The sequence below is a fragment of the Pantherophis guttatus genome, chromosome 8, assembly GCF_059756535.1.
Source record: "Pantherophis guttatus breed Tessera chromosome 8, ASM5975653v1, whole genome shotgun sequence".
In the NCBI taxonomy this organism is placed as follows: Eukaryota; Metazoa; Chordata; class Lepidosauria; order Squamata; family Colubridae; genus Pantherophis; species Pantherophis guttatus.
This window is the reverse complement of record NC_142070.1, coordinates 53,174,244-53,194,115: the sequence shown is the minus strand read 5'-3', so window position 1 is coordinate 53,194,115 and position 19,872 is coordinate 53,174,244. Positions and strand designations below refer to the sequence as shown.

At 43.7% G+C, this 19,872-nt stretch overlaps 1 protein-coding gene across 4 annotated transcripts in view; it reads right to left on the bottom strand.

Moving 5' to 3' along the window:
- CBR4 (carbonyl reductase 4) overlaps window positions 1–16,849 on the bottom strand; it is a 63,240-nt gene extending 46,391 nt beyond the window's left edge. For 2 of the 4 annotated variants that reach the window (XM_034442679.3, XM_034442678.3), the window contains exon 1: window positions 14,533–16,849. The gene's annotated coding sequence lies outside the window, so the exon portion shown is untranslated. Of the gene's footprint in view, window positions 1–7,341; window positions 7,447–14,070 lie in introns of those variants that run through there. The other 2 variants (XM_087875159.1, XM_087875158.1) reach the window with 2 other exon arrangements.
- Window positions 16,850–19,872: the final 3,023 nt, after the last annotated feature.

Genomic DNA, 19,872 nt, shown 5'->3' with positions numbered 1-19,872 from the left:
CACTGTGAAGATAATAGCCACAATCAAATATTATCCATTTTAATATAGGTAGTCCTCAACTTATGACCACAATTGAGCCCAAAATTTGTTGCTAAGTGAGACATTTGTTAAGTGAGTTTTGCCCCATTTTACGACCTTTCTTGCCATAGTGATTAAGTGAATCACTGCAGTTGTTAAATTAGTAATACCATTATTAATCTGAGTTCTCCATTGATTTTGCTTGCCAGAAGAATGGAAAAGATGATCACATGACTCTGGGACACTGCAACCATCATAAATAGGAGTCAGTTGCCAAGCATCTGAATACTGATCATGTGACCATGGAGATGTTGCAACAGTCATAAGTAAGAAAAAAGTCATAAGTCACTTTTTTCAGTGCCACTGTAACTTTGAATGTTCACTAAACAAACTATTGTAAATTGAGGGCTACCTGTATTTAGCGTTTTAAAGAGTTAAAACTGCAAAAGGACATCAAAGATTGTCCATTAAATTCATGGCAGAGATCAGATACAAATCAGGGATTTTTTATTTAGTTGTGCCTCTTAGCTATAGTATTACATTCCTAATACAGATTTTTTTTCTTCCTAGCATTTTCCCACAAGTGCAGGATTCACTTTTTTTCAGATCAACCAAATGTTGCTCTATTTAGTTGTAACAGGGATAGACTGGTTGGCTTGTCAAGACCAAGCCTGATGTCATAGGCTGAGAGAGAATGACTGGCCCAAAGTCACCAAGCCAGCTTTCATGGCTAAAGCAGTCACTAGCGAGAACTCACTAGAAACTAGAACTCCTAGTTTCTAGACTGGTGCCTTAACCACTAGATCAGACTAGCTCTCTTACATGCCTAACACAGTACTGTACTGTAATAGTAGTCAATGGAAATATTCCATGTTATTCCAGTCTCTGAAGTATGTGAATAAGGAAGAATGTACGGTCATTTGACTCATCAGTGCCAACCTCAGGATTTTCCACCATTCTATTTTCTGTGCATTGCCTTACATTTCTTTGGAAATGCTAGCCACTGTTGTGTCTTATGCAGAAAAGAGCAACAAAGATGATTGGGGGGCTGGAAGCTAAAACATATAAAAATGGTTGCAGGAATTGGGTATGTCTAGTCTAGTGAAAAAAAGAACTGGGGTGACATGATAGCAATGTTCCAATATTTGAGGGGCTGCCACAAAGAAGGGGTCAACCTATTTTCCACAGCGCCAGAAGGCAAGACAAGAAGCAATGGATGGAAACTGAAAGAGAGAAGCAACCTAGGAGAAATTTCCTGACAGTAAGAACAATCAATTAGTGGAAGACCTTGCTTTCAGAAGTTGTGGATGCTCCAACACTGGATGTTTTTAAGAAAAGACTAGGCTGTTTGTCTAAAATGGTATAGGGCACAGGTGTCAAACTCATGACGTCATTGGGGCATCATGTGACGTATCCAGACTTTTCCCCCCTTCGCTAAACCTGATGTGGGTGTGGTCAACACCTGACGCATCGAGGGCCGGGAGTTTGACAGCCCTGGTATAGGGTCTCATCCTCGAATTGGACTAGAAGACCTCCAAAGTCCCTTCCAACTCTATTATTCTGTATCTGTGTGGTTAACTGTCTTACAACTCATATCTTTCAACCCTTGAAGACTGAATCATTAGGCTACCTAAAACAGACTACATGTTGCATATTTATACAGTCCTCCTAAATGTAAACATTGGGTAACTAAAACCCACATTCTCCTTGTAATGGTTATGAATTACATCTGTTTGGAATGAAATCTGAAATTATAAATGCTGCAAAGTTATGGATGACAAAGCCACTCATTGTCATGCCATTGTCAATATTTGCCATTTTTACTGAACTGTAAACAACTGGATAATTAGTGAACTTAATATTCAACTATGCTTGTTCTCTACCAGAGGCATTCTTTTCTTCAAATATCAGAAAGCAGAATAAACAACAACACCATAACCTGAACTGGTTGAAATAACAAACCAGTTTTTTATTGTTGATTTGGAACAAGATCACAAAAGGTCTTGAAAGCCAAAGATACAGCTAGCTAAACTTCTTGTTTTTCACAAAGCCCAGCAATATATACAGATAATCCTTGAGATATGACCATAATGGAGCCTGCCCACTATGGCTGCATGGCATAACAACCATTAAGTGAAGTGACTCACTTAACAACCCCCCCCCATCCCTGCTCTCCCCATTGAATTACTAATTATCATGCAGGTTATTAAGTGGAGCAGATTGCCAGAGGTGGGGGAGGGCCTTGGCGGCCTAGCATAGGCCCAGGCCCAGGCCCACCTGCCTTCCCAAGGCCTTCCCCACTCCCCAAGATACCCCATGTTCCTTTTCCAGGGCTGTCTTAATGCATGGGCCTGACGGGCACTTGCCTGTGGGCCTGAGCATAGGGGCCCCATACTAATCTGTGTATGTTAACCCTTCAATGCACTTGTATCATATAAATACAGCAACATATTTATTACATTTTACTGCATTTTTAATTAATACTAACATGCAAATACATGTTTAATTTTATTGACTATTTACATTTTTATTCCTGTGAGTAGTTGTCGTAGGGGCCCCAGTACACTGCTTTGCCTGGGGCCCATAATGCTGTTAAGACAGCCCTGTCCTTTTCGTGCCCTTTGGGTCCCCACAGGCCTTTTCCGACTCCCACCATATCCTCCCAAGCTTTTGGCCTTATTCCACTCCACATGGCTAAATACTCTCCTCCTCATTTACCCTTTGAAGAGCTCCGAAGCCTTGCATAGCACTAGGTCACCTGGTTGCTCAATCAGTGGTGCAATTCCAGAATCTTGCTGCAGCACAGTGCAACTTTATTAAATCAGCAAAATGGAATGAGTTGTCCCTGGGCTGGGTGGTGGTGACCCAAAAATAGCTGCCATTTTGCCCATGCCCACTTGTGGATGGGTACAGCTATGAGACAAACTGCTTTGTTTTCTTAATGAGGTTTCAGAACATTGCAGAAGATTGCACAATCGAATCATGTGGCCGAGCAACAACATGACTTGTTTCATGTTAGGGAATGGGGTTGAGGGGTACCCCTGAGATGGCATCAGGATAAATAAGAGAAGATAAAAGGTGAATAAAAGAAATAATCATTCCAAGTCAGATATATAAAGTCAGATCAAATCCTATGAACTCTAAGCAACCTTTGAATGAGCTCATCTATTCACTTAAAGATACGTGCTGGCTAAAAGCAGCTGGACTGCCTTATTAGTCAAATATATCTTCTGATAAGGCTCAGCTGTCATCCAGCAGAAAAGTTAAGAATGGAGTTTGGAGAATAGAACTGAGCAATTAGTTCATGGATGTCCCCCTAATCACTTGACCTATGGCCCTGTGTCCAACTCTCTGATTCTATACATCTTCTTAACAGAATCAAATGTGAACATCTGGATGGATACAGGGGATGCAAAAAGTTATTTATTGTTTAAAAAGTATACTCATAATTTCTGCATTTACACATTACAGCTTTTAAAGAACAGTTGTAAAACATGAAGTGATGGGTTAGTTAAGGTATAATGGTTAAATCATGAAGTAGTGAAAATGTATAGCCAAAATAATTGTATTAAGTAGCATGTAATGGTTTGATAATTAGTAAAGTGTAATGTAAGTGAAATGTATTTTTAATGTAACCATATATGGAAGCCGGAAAAGGCTCATGGGACTCTTTGTCTTGAAAACATATTTAAGTAATAGAAAAATGACCAATCTTCATTCAGGTTGCAACTTTCAAACAAAGCCCTGAATCTTTGCGCAAAAATAAACAGATCTGTCTGACCCAGGAATGTCCTTCAGTTCTTTATTTCTACAACATTTTCTGGCGACCACGAAGGGACTGAGGAACAAAGACACTTGTTCTGCCTGACGGCTGCTCCCGGCAGGATTCGACGCCTTTCCAGGGAAACGTTCACAGGCCGGCCACAAAGACTCCATTGAAGTCTAAAAGAATCTTTCGCTGAGAAGACGCCGTGAGCCTGCTGTGAAGAAGCAGACCAGTCAAGGATCCTCAGGTCAGACCAGATCCGTACCTTTCCACAGGTGGCCACCAGGACAAGAAAAGCATCAGGCAAGTATAAGTAAAAAGGTTACCTACCCCTTTTGGGTGGAAGGGGGGGCGTGATTAACCCCCCAGGGAGCAAGGTGTCGTCCTAAAGCTCTCAGTGAGGAATTTCTTTGGCGTGGGTGGTTAAACCTCTGCGGTTCTCATAGACGACTGTCGGAACGTCCAGCGTCGTGAGCCAGGGGTAGTGTTGTTAGGATGGGGGTGGTAAACAGCCGTGTCCCACGGACACCGTTGCAGTGTATGTTAGCCAATTTCAAAAGTGCCTACAGTGGAACTTATGGTGACTCCCAGTGTAATCCCGAAACCTTGGAGATGTTATGTAAAGAAACATGGCCAGCTCTTGGCATAGGGTGGTCAGAAGAAGGGTCAGTGGACCCAATAGTGATATCCAAGGCACATCGGGTCATTACTCGGGAGGGCCATTGGGACCAGTTTCCATACATAGACCAGTGGCAGATTGCTCAAAAGGCAGCTCCCCCATGGCTTAAGAAATGTCAGCAGGAGTGTGTGAAAGTGTGCCTGATGAAAGAGAAAAATAAAACCCACAGAAAGATATCTAAAAACAAAGTTTTCAGTCAGGAGGTAGAAGAAGAAGTTAGTCGCCCTCCCCCTTATGCTCCCCCTCATCCCATACCCCCAGGACAAAACCTTTCCCCACCACTGCCAGCAAATGAAACGCCAAAAACTATTCAACCTCAAAAGTGTCATTTGCAAGTCAAAAGAGAAGTCAAAAGTGAAGGGGAAGAAACAGATGGAGAATCTCAACCTATAAGCTCCAGAACTAGAAGTCAAACCAGTCTTAAGAAAGCAGAAACGCTGGCCCCCTTAAGGGAGATGTTGACTCATGAAATGAATGGTCAAGGCCCCCCTGCGATTCGTTCACTGTTCCAGTACCAGCCATTTACAACTACAGACCTGCTTAACTGGAAGCAGCAATATGGGCCGTTTAACCGAAAGCCATATGAAATTATAGACCTTTTTAACACCATTATGCAAACTCATAAGCCCACCTGGGGAGATATTCAACAACTGTTAAATACCTTACTCTCCATGGAAGATAGAGAAAAATTCAAGATTGCTAAAGAAAAGGTATTAACTCGTATGTTTCCTGATATGAATCAGGCAGCTGACAAGACAAGAGCGAGGGCTGAGAATGACCCCCAGTGGGACGCAAACAATGCTCAGCATTTAACTCAATTACATGATTACCGCCTCTTGTGTTTAAACAGTTTAAGAGAAGCTGCAAAAGGTCCTGTTAATTAAGCTAAGACTGCAACAATATTTCAAGAAAGAGATGAAAGTCCTGAAAGTTTTCTAACCAGATTAGTAGAATCTTATAAAATAAATACTGGAATACCCATAGAAGATCCAGCAAATAGATTTATGTTAAATGAACGTTTTATAAGCCAGAGTGCTCCAGACATTAGAAAGAAATTACAGCGCTTGGACGGAGCACTAGGCAAGAATACAACTGAGCTTTTAGAAGTGGCTAGAAAGGTATATCTGAACAGAGAGAAAGAAGAGGAAAAAAGACAGGCTGCTAAAGAGAGAAAGAAGACTGAGATGTTAGCTCTGGCACTCGAGGGGGTCATTTTGGGACCCAATCAATGTGCAATTTGTAAAGAAGAGGGGCATTGGCAAAGACAATGTCCCCGTAGAAGAAGGGAATCCAGAGAAGAATCCTACGGGCGTGGATCACAGATGATGAGAGGAAATCAGAGAGGTGTCTTTCGAGGACGAAGCATGAGAGGAAATAGAGGAGATAGCAGAGGAAGAAGGGGGGCTGACAGGCAATTCATTCCACCCAGCCAGTCACACCGGAATGAGGAAGTAATCGGCCTGGCTGAAATGGAATGGGATGACTGAAGAGGCCAGGGCCCCACGGACCCACCCCCGGAGCCCATGATGGATTTATGGGTGGGAGGACGTCAAGTCCGCATGATGATTGATACCGGAGCCAGCCGATCAGTAGTTAATAAACAAGTAGCCCCTTTGTCAAAGGAAAAAGTCAGAGTTCAAGGAGTGTCAGGCACCCCAGCCACACACAGCCTCCTGAAACCAGTTAAATGCAAGGTTGGGAACGGCCTAGTAGAACACCAATTCTTGTATATGCCTGAATGCCCAGTTCCTCTATTAGGAAGAGATCTACTTTTTAAATTAAGAGCCACCATGTCCTTTAATGAAAATGGACAGTATTTAACAGTGTCACATCCAGTGGAAGAAACTTGGCGATTAATGTTAATGCAAGATTCAACTCAGGAAAGTTTATGGAAAGAATTTAATGTTCCTACTCTGTGGGCAGAAGATAACCCCCCTGGGCTAGCAAAATTTGCCTCCCCAGTAGAAGTTAAACTGAAATTAGGATACAAGCCCATCAGAGTACCTCAGTATTATGTTCCTCAAGAAGCGGCAGAAGCCATTCAAGTTTTAATTGACAAATACTTAGCTGCTGGGATACTCAGACAAACTCAATCCCCATGGAATACAGCAATTTTGCCCATAAAAAAACCAGATGGGGGCTGGAGACCGGCGCAAGATTTAAGGTTAATTAACGCCGCCGTGGTCACGCTACACGCGATAGTGCCTAATCCCTACGTTTTGCTGGGGACCATCCCTCCTTCAGCCGCATGGTTTTCCGTCATAGACCTAAAAGACGCTTTCTTCACTATACCCTTACATCCTGATAGCCAAGACTTGTTTGCCTTTGAATGGAAAGACTCTAAATTGCGTAGACATTGCCAGTATACCTGGACCAGATTACCCCAAGGCTTTAAGAATTCTCCTACCCTTTTTGGGCACGCCTTGGCTCAGGACTTGCAATACTTCCAACCTGTTCAGGAAGGGGACTGTCTCCTTCAATATGTAGATGATGTGTTAGTAACAGGAACCACTCAGGAGAACTGTTTCAAAAATACCCAAACCCTCCTTGAATTACTGAAAGACTGTGGATACAGAGCTTCAAGAAAAAAGGCTCAATTAGTAAAGAAAGAGGTTACGTATTTGGGATACACGCTATCTCAAGGTCAGAGAAATTTAGGATTACCTAGGAAACAGGCAATCTTGCAGCTGCCCCCACTGAAAAATCGAAAAGAACTGCGAGGCATTTTGGGAGTCATGGGCTTTTGTCGCTTGTGGATTCCTAATTTTGCCTTACTTGCCAAACCCCTGTATGCTTCAACCCGGGGAGCAGAAACAGACCCGTTTGAATGGGGCAAAGAACAAACAAATGCATTAAGTCATTTAAAAGAAGCACTTACATCCTCTCCAGCTTTAGGGTTGCCAGACCTTTCCAAATCCTTTCGTCTTTATGTGGATGTCCGTCAGAATGTGGCAATAGGGGTATTAACTCAACAGCAAGGATCATGGCAACGGCCAGTGGCTTACTTATCCAAACAATTGGACAGCCCGGCTCAAGGCTGGCCACACTGTCTTAAAATTTTGGCCGCTGTGGCAGAACTTATGAGAGACACAAACAAACTGACTTTTACCTCAGAAGTAGCAGTCTATACATCCCATGCGTTGCAAACAATCCTAGAAAACAAAGGACACTTGTGGATAAGTAACCAGAGATTGCATAAATATCAGGCTCTGCTGTTAGAAAACCCCCAGATAAGTCTTCACCAATGTGCTACGATCAATCCAGCTACCCTTATGCCAATTCCTGATGCATCCCTTCCGCTGCATAACTGTCTACATGTGTTAGATCATCAGTATTCCTGTAGACCAGATTTGACTGACACCCCTCTTCCAAATGCTCAGCTTACATGGTTTACTGATGGCTCAAGCTTTATGGAGAATGGAGCTCGTTATGCAGGATATGCTATAGTTAGCCAACACGCAGTTATTGAAAGTGCCTCTCTTCCAGTGGGTACCAGTGCCCAAGCAGCTGAGTTGTGGGGACTCATCCGAGCATTAGAATTAGCCACAGAAAAGACTATTAATGTGTACACGGACAGTAAATATGCCTTTTTGACTATTCAAGCACATGCAGCTATTTACAAGGAAAGGGGCTTCACTGACTCTACAGGCAAACCAATTCAACATGCCCCTTTAATTAAAAGACTGATTTCTGCTGCACAACTTCCCAAATCCTTAGCTGTCATTCATTGTCCGGGGCATCAGAAAGCAGACACACTCGTTGCACAAGGCAATCGATTTGCTGATAGAGAGGCCAAATTGGCAGCACACCTGCCTCTGGATAGGAATGATTATTATCTCTATATGGCACAAGAAGTTGAATCCTACATTGAAAGATCTTATCCCACCTATACTCAGGTAGAGAAAGAGAAAGCTGAAGGAGATTTGAAAGCCAGCTTGGTGAGGGGATGGTATACTCTTCCAGACAATCGCTTAGTGGTACCAGTTTCGCTTGCCTGGCCTTTAGTATCAGAGGCACACCAAACCTCACATAGTGGCAAAACTGCTTTGGCCCAACAGTTGCAAGCAACATTCTACATACCCAACTTGCAGAGTCTGGTTGCCAAGGCAACTTCCCAATGTCCTACGTGTGCACAAGTGAATGCTAAGCAAGGACCGCGCTTACCACCAGGACAGCAGCCAATCTCCTACTTACCCATGGACTATTTAATGGTGGATTTTACTGACATGCCCAAATGCCATGGTTATAAAGCGTTGCTCATTTTCATTGACACTTACTCTGGATGGATAGAGGCCTTCCCCACTCGAAATAAGTTAGCTATACAAGTAGCACGCTTTCTTTTAAAGGAAATAATCCCTAGATTTGGATGTCCATCTACCATCAGCTCTGACAATGGCCCAGAATTTGTGCAACGTATAAATCGCCACTTGGCTGAAGCTGCAGGCCTGAAATGGAGGTATCATTGTTCATTTCGGCCTCAATTGTGCGGGAAATGTGAGAGGGCTAATCGCTCATTGAAAGCAATCATTACAAAACTGTGCTTAGAAACCCACTTGCCATGGCTTCAAGTTTTCCCCATGGCCTTGTACATTTTCAGAACAGCTCCTCGAACCAAATACCAGCTGTCTCCTTTTGAACTTCTGTATGGGAGACCCCCTGCCTTGTTCAAGCATCATTTTCAAGGCTGGCCAGATTTAGTGCAAAAAGGGGGGGTAGAAGCAAGAAAATTACTTTTGCAGTTACAACAGCACAACAATCATGTCAACAAACTGAGGCATTATATGCAGGAATGCAGACCCCCTCCTATTACCACTGCAGGTCACAACTACAAACCAGGAGATAGAGTATGGATAAAACATTGGAAAAATGAGCCTTTAAAACCTAGATGGAAAGGGCCATATACTGTTGTGATGTGTTCACCTCTTGCAGTTAAGACCCTGGAAGGACGGTCCTGGATCCACTGGACGAGACTGAAGCCCGCAGACCAAAGTGATCCAGCCACATACCAGGTGACAACAACTGACCGGCCCTTGGTGTTGAGGTTCAAGAAGACATCTTGCTGAGCCCTACCGGCAACGCGCAGTGGTGATCATCAAGCTTTGCTGAACCACCCCGGAAGCTGGTTCTCTACGCACAGCCGAAGCTTGGAACGGAGAAAGACAACATTCCACAATTGTAGATTTTAATGTAACACCCATTAACAGTGATAGTATTCAGCAAGCATTTATCAAAAACACACACACACTCATGGTTTGGGAAGATTGGGTGTGGGGACTCTGGGCCATCACTGGTTTAGTACTTCTGGGAGTATTGTTTTATATGTACAAGGACTTGCTCTGTGGGAAACCCAGGGATCCACCTGAAATTGACCTCACCCAAGTTACATACACTTCTACAGATCTTCCGGACTTGGTGAACGTGTAAAATTCGGGTCTTGCGCTCTTAAAGGCCCTGTGGGTGTGGGAATAAAGTCATGATGATTTATTTGGGGTTGTGGGTACTATTAGCCAAGGGTCTAGTGAGTGATGCTAACTTGAACAGTAGTTCCCCATGTTGTGTGGATGTTCAAGAAATTCCCCTTGTCCCTGTAGAAGGAATTGAAGATGTCAAAAATCCTACGGGAAACAACAGCATCACAACACTGAATGGGGACCCTTTGGATAAAGTCCGCTCCCGCCAACAGCGTGGTATCATAAGGTGGGGAGGGAGCCTTAGACCCAAACCCACTCCTAAACCTAAAGTCAAGAGTCTAACAATCCCAGTACCGGGGGGAATAGAAAAGGAGAATGGGCCCATGCAACAACTGAGAAGGGGAGATTACATATCAAAGATACTGGAAGTGGGTCAAGACCTTGTTAATCAGTATGACCCTAACCTTGGTGAAAAATGCTGGTTGTGTTTATCTGCTAGCCCCTCATCTTATCATGCAGTTCCTGTCAAACCACAACTTTGGGCAAGGACAAAAGCTACAATAGTCCTTGAAAAAGATAGTAGGAATAAAGCACCAGTGTCTCCAATACAAGAAGATTTTTTTAAGGCATTCCAACGGCTAGGAAAAAGCCGCCTTCCTATTGCTGGCCCGATAGCCACGGGTGTGGAACTCATAGGGACACCTTCACTGTGTGTAAAGAGACATCAGAAATCTGGTAGGCCTGTAGGATCCCTCACAGAAGAACAATGTCCATCAGAAATTTCCTTTGGTCCTAAAACAGACCTTATAGATGTAAAACTAACCAAAGATCTTTTTCCTTCTGCACATCACTCATCTCGTCATAAGGTCTCTTTCTCCCCACCACCAACTGCCTTCATCACAAGATGGGGAGGATGGAAGGGATCCGGAAATGCCTCCCTGGAAAGGTGCCCCAATCCATTTCAACCCCCTCGTTTCCCTCTCTGGCTCTCCATTAGATCCAGCACTGGCATGTGTGTCCTCTTTCCCCCAGGGAATGGTACCTCCCGATATCTTCTAGAAGGCCCAATCATCAGAGATAAGCAAAGGGACCCTTCCCTAGAAGTCCCATTACAGCCTCTGGCCGGAATGTTTGTAGCAGGGACTTTGGGAGTCTGGACTAATGGAAAAGACCATCGAGCCCATGCTTTCTCCATGAACATAGGTGTGTGTGTAGGGGAAAAGGGAGTTTTCTTTTATTGTGGGACAAATGCGTATTTATGTTTACCAACAAATTGGACTGGAACATGCACACTAGTACACCTTTTTCCTAAAATAGGTGTTGTCAGTGGAGAAAACACCATCCCTGTTCCTCTCATGGGACATGTTCAAAAACGGGTACCCATCCTAATCCCACTATTAGTAGTCATGGGAATAGGAACTGCAGTGGGTACAGGGATAGGTGGTTTAACACACTCAGTAGTTCAGTTTCAACAACTGTCAGAGGAATTTCAAGAAAGTTTGAATCAGATAGCTGGGACGATAGTAGAGGTCCAAGATCAAATAGACTCATTGGCTGCAGTGGTCTTACAAAACCGACGTGCCTTAGACCTCCTAACCGCAGAAAGAGGAGGTGTGTGTTTATTTCTGGGAGAAGATTGTTGCTTCTACATGAACAAATCAGGTGTGGTTAGAGGAATTGCCAAGGATTTACAGGATAGGGCATCCAAGATAGGTCAAAGATTACACACATCGGACATGTGGTTTTCTTGGGTGCCTGGGTCCGGGTGGATTAAGCAAATATTGTTTTTGTTGATTTGTTCTGTAGCAGGCTTGGTTTTTATTCCTTGTGTTATCCCTGTACTAAGACAGCTATCTATCAGAGCAGTAAAAGAGATGCAAAAGGAGCAGGCATTCATGTTAACAGAGCGCCTGATGGAAGAAAAAGCTCAGGATACAGACACATATGTTGAGATGGGGTCTGGAAAAGAATGGAGAGAATACTATCTTGCTTAGATTAATCATATGTTATGTATTGTGTGGAGTGATAGATATTAGATTTGTGTATTAGAAGACATTGAATGTTGTGTAAGCAGTAATGAAAGTTTATGCATGGAAAAACTTCCATAAGGGGGGAATATGAGATGGCATCAGGATAAATAAGAGAAGATAAAAGGTGAATAAAAGAAATAATCATTCCAAGTCAGATATATAAAGTCAGATCAAATCCTATGAACTCTAAGCAACCTTTGAATGAGCTCATCTATTCACTTAAAGATATGTGCTGGCTAAAAGCAGCTGGACTGCCTTATTAGTCAAATATATCTTCTGATAAGGCTCAGCTGTCATCCAGCAGAAAAGTTAAGAATGGAGTTTGGAGAATAAAACTGAGCAATTAGTTCATGGATGTCCCCCTAATCACTTGACCTATGGCCCTGTGTCCAACTCTCTGATTCTATACATCTTCTTAACAGAATCAAATGTGAACATCTGGACGGATACAGGGGATGCAAAAAGTTATTTATTGTTTAAAAAGTATAGTCATAATTTCTGCATTTACACATTACAGCTTTTAAAGAACAGTTGTAAAACATGAAGTGATGGGTTAGTTAAGGTATAATGGTTAAATCATGAAGTAGTGAAAATGTATAGCCAAAATAATTGTATTAAGTAGCATGTAATGGTTTGATAATTAGTAAAGTGTAATGTAAGTGAAATGTATTTTTAATGTAACCATATATGGAAGCCGGAAAAGGCTCATGGAACTCTTTGTCTTGAAAACATATTTAAGTAATAGAAAAATGACCAATCTTCATTCAGGTTGCAACTTTCAAACAAAGCCCTGAATCTTTGCGCAAAAATAAACAGATCTGTCTGACCCAGGAATGTCCCTCAGTTCTTTATTTCTACAACACCCCGGACCGTGAACCAGCTCATGAGCAAACACACTGAGACTGAAATAAATCTGACACGAGGCATCTTGTGTAAAAATATAATTTACTTTAAAACATTTAAAAAGCACTATGTCTTTAAGAAAGCACATTAAAAACAAAGTCTTTGGTTATGTGAAGCAAGGCTATCTCCCTAGATTCCTCTCCACAGTACCGAACAGTTCACAAGAGAATAAAGCTAACATGAAGATAAGCAGCTTCGGCATCGATACATCATCGAGGTAATAGAAGGGGCAGCACAAACTTCACAGCTAAAAGTCACCTGAAATAAAAACAGTTCAAACAGCAAACATTGCTTGAAGCTTGTGGGAGGAAGAAGGTCCAGCAACAGCAGTCCCGATGATAGCTTGCGTGCTACAAAACAGCAAAAGGCAAGCATCCGTGGGAGTTTCTCAGCAACGGCGTCTGGAGTCCTTATCTGCATTCTTCTCCCATCTGCAGCATTTGCACTGAGCTTCCTGCAGGAGCTGTGCATTTAGGCCTAAACCGGAGTCTAGGCCCGAGTAGCAAGCGAAAAGGTCCTTGCTTATATGGGGAGTTAACCTGCAATTAACTAGGGGGGGAGGCTTGCAGGTAATTACAAACAGGAGATGGCTTGATTGAAACCATACTGTTTGTGAGTAGGCAAGTAGCCACAGCAATCCTGGAAACACCCGTGACATTTCAGTACTATGGAAGGCCCAGAATTTTTCAAAAGATAAGTGAAGATGAGTGTGTGGGATGTGATAGGATGGGAATCAGGCCTATAGCTGGTGGGGAGCTATTGGTCAGAGGAAAATACTTGCAGGGCAGGGAGAAGCAGGAAGATAGATAGGGAAGCACTGCAGTATTTCTGTGGTCAGTTGTATTGGCAAATGAATGTGTGTCCTGCAGCAGCGATAACTTCAGGTTCGGTCATAAATAGCAGACTCCAGACACATATAACAGTGGCAATGTTCAGAAATTATAGGATTTGTATTTCAAAATATTACCCATATATTTCTTGGAAGAGTTTAGTAAGAAATACACAGCACAGCAATGTTTTAAATAGTTGATTTCTGGCTGAGGGTATTTAGATCAAGGAAGCTACTTTTCTTTGCACTAAAAGTAAGAAGCAGTTTGGTGTTAATTTTATGAACTAGTTATTTTGTTACCTATTTAGCTGAATGCTATCATATTTCTAAATCATAGAGCAGTGGTCCTAAATCCGTTAGGATTCAACATTATTTAATCTGCGACCATCTTCCCCAGTCTGGCACCCTCCAGCTGTCTTGAAGAACTACCTGACCTGTGCTGGTTGCAGCGATGGAACCGAGATCCACCAGATGGAACCGAGAGGACTCCCGTTTGGAAGCAGCTGGTTTGGAGACGGACTGAATACGGGAGTTAGGACTTAAATAGTTAAGCGATTCCTGCAGCGCCGCAAAACTACTTCCAGTAAAAGTACCACCTTCTTTGTTGTCAGTCATGGAATGAAAGTTAAGGTGAGCTTTTCGAGCCCAGATGTGCTTTTCGCCCATGTGATGGCCAATTTTTACATCTTGCTAACCTATAATGTAACACTCAAACTCGTTACTCTCACAGCCCGAGAATCGCGTTCTCCAAACGCAGCATTCCACTCAAGCTGCAATGACATGAAGCCGCAGCTTCGGACGCCGCAGGGATGCAACCCGGCAGCAAAGCCACAATCCTGGGCCACGCGTCCCAACACGAACAGCACGTGACCACCGACCGCGGCAATTGTACCTACCGCCTAAAGCGCGCAGGGCTGAACAGCGGACGGAGGAAAAGGCCGGGAGGCAATGGGCTCGGCGAGTGGGCGGGGTGATCACGTGACCGAGACGCGGCCAATGCTGGCTGGAGCTCGGGTCGTTTAGTCGCCCTTAACCAGCGACCGGATTTCTAATCTGCTTCCTGGAAAGCGAAGAGAGTCGATTGGAAGCCTTCTTGAAGTCCCTCTTCTCTTTGAAAAAAGTCCCTAGGCCGTGAGTTCTTTCACCCAGAATGGGCGGTCCTTAGCCTGCAAGAGGCGTGGCCATCATTCGAGAGACTTCCCTGACTGTCATCTCTTCAGCACCGCCTTCTTTTTAGCTGCGTTTAGCGACGCCTACAGTATTAGTTTTTTTTTAAAATGCATTTTTGTGGAATTAGCAATTATTTTATTTATTGACAGTGTTCAAGCGCTTCTCACGTTGTTAAATGCTGTTATTTATGGTTATAAGGTTAATGTATGATAGACGATTTTAATGATTTATTTATTAGATTCATATTACACCTTTCCTTCTGGAGCTCAGGTCAGCACACATAGTATTTCTCCATTTTATTTTCCACGCTACAAAAACCCAAAGGCATCTACTGAGTTTTTAGGTCCAAGGATGGAGTAGAACTTGAATCTCCTTCATGCAATCCAGTGGCCTGACCATTACATCCCAACCTTTGTGGGTGGGGGGGTGGGGGTTAGGACTTTTTTAAAAATCTGATCTATAATCCTAATCCCATCCACTTTTAGAAAATGGTCTTGGCATGCTTTGCAAGCGTGCTGCAAAATATAGGTGCAGACAAAATATAGGTGCTCACATAGGTGGGCACACTCTGGATGTAGTTTTTATCTCTGGTCAGTGGTCAAGTGGCCTTGATATAGGGGATATAGTCATCGAACCCTTGTCATGATCTGACCACTCACTCCTTTGACTAGACTTTCTAACCGCTACACCCCGCCGCAGGGAGGCGGGACCGACTAGGTGGTTCCATCTCAGGTGCCTGATGGATCCTGATAAGTTCCAGATGGAGCTTGGGCCATTTCCTGAGACTCTGGCTCATGACTCGGCTGAAGACCTAGTGGCCGCCTGGGACAGTGCGGCCACTGGGGCTTTGGACCGTCGTGCCTTTGTGACCTCTGACCCGGCACCGAACTCACCTAGCTCCTTGGTTCTCCGAGGAGCTGAGGGAGATGAAGTGTCGGAAAAGACGCCTGGAGAGCGGTTGGAGGACCAGCCGTTTCGAATCCAACCGAACACAGGTGAGGTCTCATATTAAGACCTACTTAGCGGCGATAAAAGCGGCAAAATCTAGCTATTTTGCCGCCCTTATTGCATCATCAGATAATCGCCCAGCCGCCCTGTTTAGGGTGACCCGCTCCCTCCTCCATCTGGGAGCACGGGATGATCCCTTGCAGGGTCAAGCTGAGGATTATGTGCAGTATCTGCATGACAAGATCGCTCAGATTTGGGAAGGCCTGGCCTCTGACTGGGTAAGTCCAGACGAGATGACTGAGGCAGGTCTTGAGAGTGTTATCTGGGAGGAGTTCGATCCTGTGGCTCCCGAGGACGTGGACAGGATTCTGGGACGGCTGAACGCGACCACATGTTTATTGGACCTGTGTCCCTCATGGTTAGTGCTGGCTTCCCGGGAGGTTACACAAGGCTGGCTCCAGAGGATTATTAACGCTTCCTTGAGTGAGGGTGTCCTACCGGCCGCCTTGAAAGAAGCGGTGGTGAGGCCCCTCCTCAAGAAGCCCTCTCTGGATCCGGCTGTTTTGGCTAACTATCGTCCAGTCTCCAACCTTCGTTTTACTGTGAAGGTTGTTGAGAGTGTGGTGGCGCGGCAGCTTCCACAGTACCTGGATGAAGCTGTCTATCTAGATCCGCTCCAGTCTGGCTTCAGGCCTGGGTACAGCACGGAAACGGCATTGGTCACGTTGGTGGATGATCTCTGGAGGGCTCGGGATAGGGGTTGCTTCTCTATCCTGGTCCTGTTAGATCTCTCAGCAGCTTTTGATACCATCAACCATGGTATCATGTTGCACCGGTTGGAGGGGTTGGGGGGGCACCGTTTTGCGGTGGTTCTTCTCCTACCTCTCTGACCGGTCGCAATCTGTGTTGGCAGGGGGGCAGCGGTCGACCCCGAGGCGCCTTGTTTGCGGGGTGCCGCAAGGGTCGGTCTCTCGCCCCTTCTGTTCAACATTTATGTAAAGCCACTGGGTGAGATCATCCGTGGCTTTGGGGTGGATTTCCATCAGTACGCTGATGACACCCAGCTGTACATCTCCACCCCAGGCCACCCCAATGATGCCCTTGAAGTGATGTCCCGGTGCCTGGAGGCCGTGCGGGCCTGGATGGGGAGAAACAGGCTCCGACTCAACCCTTCCAAGACCGAGTGGCTGTGGCTTCCGGCATCCCGATATAGCCAGCTGGTGCCATCGCTGGTTATTGGGGGCGAATCATTGGCCCCCACGGAAAGGGCTCGCAACTTGGGCATCCTCCTGGATACACTGCTGTCTTTAGAAGAGCATATGACGGCCCCAGGGGGGCTTTTTATCAGGTCCGCCTGATACGCCAGTTGTGTCCCTTTCTAGATCGGGACTCCCTACGCACGGTCACTCAGGCACTCGTCACTTCCCGCCTGGACTACTGCAATGCTCTCTACATGGGGCTCCCCTTGGGGTGCACTCGGAGGCTCCAGTTGGTCCAGAATGCGGCCCCGCGGAGGATTATCGGAGTGACGGGGAGCTCCCATGTGACACCTCACCTGCGCGAGCTGCACTGGCTTCCTGTGGTCTTCCGGGTGCACTTCAAGGTGTTGGTGACCACCTTTAAAGCTCTCCATGGCTTAGGGCTGGGGTATCTATGAGACCGCCTTCTGCCGCCAATAGCCTCCCTCCGGCCAGTTCGCTCACACAGAGAGCGCCTCATCAGGGTGCCGTCGGCCAGACAATGTCGGCTGGCGACCCCCAGGGGGAGATCCTTCTCTGTGGCGGCACCTGCCCTCTGGAACGACCTACCCCCAGAGATACGCATGATACCAGACCTCCGGACTTTTCGTCGGGCCCTGAAAACACATCTATTTCATCTAGCCCGGCTGGCTTGATCCCATCCTTGCGCTTTTAATTTGTAATTGGTTTTAATTGGGTTGTTTTAAATTGATGGCCAAAATTATTTAATGTTTTTTAAACTGCTTTTAAATTTTATATGTTGTGTTTTACTGTGGCTGTTCACCGCCCTGAGTCCTGTTGGAGAAGGGCGGTATACAAATTAAATAAATAAATAATAATAATAAAAAGTTCCATTTGCCAACATCTGTAAATCAAGCCTTATTAAAATGTGTATTTGCATCATAGTGCATCAAGCTAGCCATTAAAATAAAGGGATAGGTTTCTTTTTAAAATGTATATATAGTTTTCTCATTATTAGGGGAAATTAATATAATACCAGTTATATTAAATTCTCTTGTAAGATTTTGTTCTAACAATTCTGTTAAAAATATATGATAAAGCATTTTCATTTGATTCAGACAAGATTTTTAAACCATTGTTTATCAAATAAGTAATAATGGCCTGTTAAATTTTTAGAGTTGTTAGATGCAAACACTAATCCCTAAAGTTTAAAATATACACATGACTTAGTATTCATTGTGACCTTAGCAAGATAATAATGCAATAATTGCTTGAGGTCCTAAAACTATTTAAAAATGCATGCATGCATGTGTGTATGTATATATGTACATTTCTAATTACTGATAATTGCATAGCCATTAAATGATATGACTGCCCATATTTCATGAAAAATATCTCTTCAGATTTCAGAAAGCTTAAACAACTTGGTGACCTTTTCCAAACACAGACTATAGAAATTGGAGTCATACAGTTAAAGAATTGTAACTAGTTTTCAGAATATGTCAAAAATGTATTCTGTTAACTAATTAGGTGGTGCTGTGATTTAATAAGCTACTGTATAAGAAATTCTGTCAACTTCATAGGGGGTCTTTGTCATTAATTTGTTAATATGGATGTAAAAAGAAATTTTCATCAAAGAAAAGAAACAGAACCAAGATAACTTAAGGGCATGGATTCATTTGTGCTGGAAAGGGACATTGTTAATTTATTAATGCGGGAATAACAATAGAACCCAGGATTTTTCCTATGTAACAGGCAAAATTACTTACTGGTAATTACACTTTAATTATACTCCACCATGCTTTGTGAAAACCTTACATACAAACTTAACATTTTAGAACATCTGTAAAATAATGTACGGTATGTTGCTATTCAAATGAAACAACTACAGAATCAAAAGGAACATTTCATCTGATTTTAAGAATTCCCTATTAAACACAAGGCAGCAAGGAAAATATTTTAAACTGCATTCATAAAATAGCAAGAATATAATGCCAATTTGTATAATAAATGTATTTTTAGGAATATTCAAACACATTTTGCCACAGATTTGCAGCAGCTGTTGCAATTTATACATTCCTTTACAATTATTCCATGTTACTATGTTTGCAATGTTTGAGTGTAGTGTAGAGGAATTTTGTGCATTTATCAATTGATCCTAAGTGTATTTACTTTGAAATAAGTGTTCTTTAGAATTTTTTAGATTAGATTAGATTAGATTAGATTAGATTAGATTTCTTTATTGGCCAAGTGTTTGTCACAAGGAATTTGTCTCTGGTAAATAAGCTCACAGTGTACATATAAACAAGTAACAGGTCATAGATGACTTGATGTCGTTAGCTCGACGCAGCCAGCTGGGGGCAGCCTTTTCATCACCACTGAGTCCCCACTGCCAAGTTGCCACCATCTCTTTGCAGGACATCTCAACACTGGAAATTTGCTGCAGGGACAACAAGCTGCAAGCGCTGGATGGAAAGCCGTGTGTGTGTGTGTGTGTGTGTGTGTGTGTGTGTGTGTGAGTGAGCTGTCAGAGGTGGGTGGTAATGGGTGGGGTGGATGATTTCATGGTGTTTCTGGTCATGTGAGGCGTGCATTTGGATGGAGAGTCACAGCAATGTTCCCCCCAAAGCCGATACAGATGTTGTGCAAAGAGTAATGCTGAGATGAGGTTTTTCCCAGTTTGGACTCCAAATTTTCCTGTCCACACAGCCCCATTTCTGTGGTGCATCAGACCCACACCTAAATGCAGCTGCAAACTGCAATCTGCTTGATGAGCAAGGATTTGAATGCAACTCAAAACAAGTCTTTTTAATTTTAAAAAAAGCTGACATCCCACCCCATTGCTTCCCAAAGCTGCCCTTATTTTCAGAGCAAGACACCCTCAAACATTAAGCAATGTGGCTAAAAAAATAAACACTT